The 4,568-nt window shown below is 39.6% G+C and overlaps 1 long non-coding RNA gene across 4 annotated transcripts in view; it reads left to right on the plus strand.

The window, feature by feature from the left end:
- The first annotated feature begins 1,123 nt into the window (after nt 1-1,123).
- Nucleotides 1,124-4,568, plus strand: part of LOC102379351 — a 116,253-nt gene continuing 112,808 nt past the window's right edge. For all 4 annotated transcript variants that reach the window (XR_003093904.1, XR_323737.2, XR_323736.2 and 1 more), the window contains exon 1: nt 1,124-1,204. This is a non-coding gene — a long non-coding RNA (uncharacterized LOC102379351). The remainder of the gene's footprint in view (nt 1,205-4,568) is intronic.

Genomic DNA, 4,568 nt, shown 5'->3' on the forward strand with positions numbered 1-4,568 from the left:
AAGTCTAATGAGTCCTAAATTGAGAAAGAACTGGTGGATGGAGAAATGGACACCAGATAAAAGTGTGAATTCTTGTTATCCTGACAAGAAAGATGCCAAAAGATAGATGGACAGGGAACAAAAGGATTTCTACTCAAGACTTGGTCGAAAGGTGGTATCTGGGGCACTGCTGGATCCCCTTTCATTTCCTCTGAGATGGTTTTTAGGCTGCATAGTGAAGATAGGTGGAAGAAATCTACTTGTTGAGTTTGGAAAGAACAGTTTTACTGAATGGTCTATGGCAACCTGGTTACATAATTCAGTAATTAGTAAGCCTATAGCCAAATTGTGCTTTCAGGTTTTAGCAGCTTAAGACCAGAGCAAGCTCAACCCAAATCATTATTATTTGTGTTCATCTTGCTTGCCATGTCTTATGCACAACATTTAGCTCTTTGCCTCCGGCTTCTCAATGACTTTTGTTGCTCTTCTGTCTGAACTTGTATTGTGTCTGCATCTAACTTAGATCTGAAATACTCTGGGGGAGGGAAAATGTCTGCCTTTGTACTGAGCCAAGAACTAGCAGTCAGCAACAATTCCTTCCAGTTTGCCTACCACTTTCAGAGGTAGAAGTGCCCAGAACACAACGCACTATTACAAGTACAGAACACTTACACATTCTATTGCACAAAATAAGCCAAATACCCCTGATACAGTGGTATAAAAACTCAATTCATTTGAATACTATAGACTTTCCCAGTCCCTTGAAGTATGTCTAAGTAGAAAAGCTCTCTGTTAGGAGTTTAGTAATGTTTATTTTTCATATCAAATAGTGGTGAATATGTAATACAAGGGACTGAACTAGCACAGCTGGTCTCCTAATTTATGGTCCCTGTTTTCTTCCTTGATGATGTGGACATATGACTAGTTCTGATATAAAGTGAAGTTTACAGGTAATGGGAATAAGAACTTAATTAGAATCAGTAGACTAAAATAAACTGAAGCACCTAAATCAACATTCAGGCAACTAATCAAGGCCCTGATCCTGCAGTATGATTGATGAGGCAAGACTGTTGCGGTGCCCAAGCTTCACTGGCCTCAATCAATGGGATTCCCTGCAGGTGCAGCTGCACAGCTGTGTGGATTACAAAGCAGCACTGGAGCCTAAAATGGTCTGTTTCCTCCAATGATGTGTTCAGACCCCACTGCTCGTACTGACTTCAGTGAGGTAAGCAACCATGTCTGAAAACTTCACTTTGAAGTCTGTTCCTAAATAGGTTTTTCCCTCCTCTCCCCCCCCAAAGCTTCTGGTTCCAGCCAGAAACAAAGAAAAACATTGGTTATTTTAAAGTAATGGGAGAGATGGTACAAAATTAAACCATTTGAATTTGGGTTCATTTCTAGTTTTAAACAATCCTTCAGTTTGCTCCTCTTTATTTTGATGAAACTTTTACTTTCTAACATGTACCCTTATATTTTCAAAAACTTGTATTCTAGTTCCCAGGTCTCCTTGTTTTTTGTTTTCTTGATGCTTCAGCATAACAAGAGGCACTATATTGTTATAGCACCTGAGTATTCACTTGCTTTAGGCTTTATGCTACTTATTGGTGTCTCTTGTTTTAGTTTGGACTTAATTTGAAGAGGTAATTCCTGTTTAGCTTTCATCCAGTATCACTACAAGTGCTTTTAACTTTGAAAAATAAATTTAGAAATTAAATGGTGAAGTGGTCCATCAAGTTAGAGTAAAGCCATCTTGCCATTGAATTTAAATAGATAGTTAGTTAGATATTAAACTGGAGTTATGGCTGTCTCCCTTAACAACAAAGTGAGGCTGGGAATGAATCCTTGATGATGAGTATCAGGTTCTGAGTGTGCTCCCCTTATCCTGAAATCCATAGTTGGATGAAAATAGCAAGTGAGATTTTGCTTGAGAAAACCTCTAAATTGGAGTACCCACAGAGATGATGTTAGAAAAATTTCAAATCTGTAGTGAATCATCCTACACTACTCTGTTTCAAAGGTCTTTTATTTGAGCAAAACTGTGAGCATTTGGAGAAACCTGCCGGGAGAGCCATTTCTTTTGCTTAAACAAAAAGAAGTAAAAAGTTCCTCCTCTTCCAATTTGTGAGCCCAGTGAGAGCTTAATTAAAGTAAGTCAAAAGGAGAGATATGAATGGGTGGGGAGAGATATTAAATACTTCAATATGTTTAATAAATCAAGCGTTTTCTTTCTGAGCTTGCAAAGTCTTTCCCCTGAATTCTCTTGCATTCAGATAAAATGATTGGCTTTCCAAATATAAATAGATAACTATTGGCAGCTTTCTGGCTTGCTTTTTTTTTTTTTTTTTATCCTGAGCATAACGATTGAGCAGTAGTGAGTATGTGAGCTTTTCTTAGTGAGCCTAGAGGGACTTGTTCATCGGAGTTTGAAACTCTAAGCAGCTTGTTGCAGCTTCCCTAAAGAGGGCTGTATAAAATATAAAAGGGTCTTTCGTATGGATTTGGTTTGGAACAGAATTGATTTTTCTTCCCTGATTCAGCTGGAGATGTATTGCTCTTGCTCCCATTGAAGTCATTGGCAAAATTCCCACTGATTCCAGGTAAAGGAGGATTTAGCTTCAATGTAACTATCTGATTCGGCAAGCCATTCTGATATAAAAAACACTTGATCATACACTTGACTTTAAACATATGCTTCAATGCTTTGCTAAGTTGAACCGTGAGTGCACTGAATATGCAATATATGATATTTCAGTGCTGCCACTTAAAAAAAAAAAAAAAAAACAAAACAAAACAAAAAAAAAAAATCTATCCTGTGTCGCAAAAAGCAAAATTAGTAATGTTGATACTGACAAGAGTAGAGCAGAATGCAGAAGAATTTTAAATCTTTAATATAGGTTATATCCTTAGGTCCTTGCCTGAAGCAATTCAAAGAAAGGAAAAGAAATCTAAAATAAAAATGCAGAAGCAGCTATCACTTGAAGTAGCTAGAGCTGGCAGGTATAGCCCACAAAATATTTAGGACTGGCTTAAGGAGAGGGTCGTTTTTTTTTGTTATCCTAGTATCCTTTTATTCAAAGAGAAACCTTTGTCTCTTGGGGTACTGTCCTCCATGGTACTAAGTAGAACTAGTTGGGGGTTTCGTGATGACTTTCTTGATGACATGAAACCAAAACCTTTTTTGGGGGATTTTATGCAGTTTTCAGAGAACTTCTCATCACAAAAGGTTTCTCAGTTCTATGACTGAATTTCTTATCAAGACAGGAGAAGTCCTGATATCAGACTAGCCAATTGCCAGTGTTCAGGTGATCATCTGGTACACAGAAAAATCTAAGCGCACTTCCCTACGTTGCCTTTCTGCTCCTATTCGGTAGACAAAGAGTTGGTCTCTATAACCATGTCCAGACAAGCAGGGGTGTGTGCTTGCAGTGGCAAAAATAGTAGCGGCACAAACTACTGAACTACTTTGCCGCTACTATTTGTAGCCTCCATGCATGCCCCTCAACACATCTGCTTTGGACAAATTGTTCTGCTGTGGGCAAACTGCCCTTGACCAGTTTCTCCTGGCTGGGAGCAGCCAGGATGCAAAAGGAGCATAATGATTTGCTGGAGCATCTCAAGCACCCATTTATTCTGGCGCATGCTATTGTAGTGTGCTCTATGCCATTTTTTTCCTGGTAGGGGGGGAAAAAAAAAAGACCAAGAAATTCCGGTAGCATACTTTGCCCCTGTGCTGTAAATTTGCAACATGAGGCATGTTTTAATATTCCATGCATGCAGTTAGTGGCACCACAAACCAGACTCCCCTTTTCATCTTGATGTGGCCATATTGTCCTTTGGGCTTCAAAACCATTGGGCTATTGAGCTGATTCTAAGACTCTCATCTTGAATGCAGGAAACCCAGGTTTGAGTTCCTGCTCCAATGACTATTGAACTAGTCACAAAGTAGAGTAGCTCCACCAGGAAAGATGGAAATAAATTCATGCCTTATTGGCCAGAAGGTGTTGGCAATTGCAACTGCAGCATGTGAGAAACTAAAGTCTCTGGCCTAAATGGGACAGAGTAGAGATTTAAACCATGGATTCCATATTATAGGTGACTGACTTAATCATTTGGCTACTGGTTACTTTGGAGTGATGTGATTTGGTCTCTGGTTTAGCTTGGTAAACTTTGAAAGGATCATACTGATCAAGAACAGTTTTCTCAAGATAAGAAAGCAGTTTCCTATCCAATTGGGCTGAGGGTTCTTAACTCTTTCAGGTGATGGAAGTTAAGGATTTTAAACAACTTCATGGCTAAGTACAGAAGTTCAAAAAGTCTGAGACAGGAAAAACCTGTGAAGATTGAATCAATTCTAAGCTGTGTAGCTTGAACCAATAACGAACTGAACTGACATTCAGTGTTTGGGTGGCCGAGATGAGCGGAACTTTGCAGTGGCTCAGGCAAGGAGCCTGCATCCTCATGGCCAGATGCCTAATGCTGCTAAACCAAGCCCAATGGCAGCCCAGGCCTGATTGGTTGCTGGACACACAACACTTCCCCCGCCTCACACTTCCCTACAGGGAGAGGAGCACCACCAGAAAATCTTTCCC

Source organism: Alligator sinensis, unplaced genomic scaffold (assembly GCF_000455745.1).
Source record: "Alligator sinensis unplaced genomic scaffold, ASM45574v1 scaffold486_1, whole genome shotgun sequence".
In the NCBI taxonomy this organism is placed as follows: domain Eukaryota; kingdom Metazoa; phylum Chordata; order Crocodylia; family Alligatoridae; genus Alligator; species Alligator sinensis.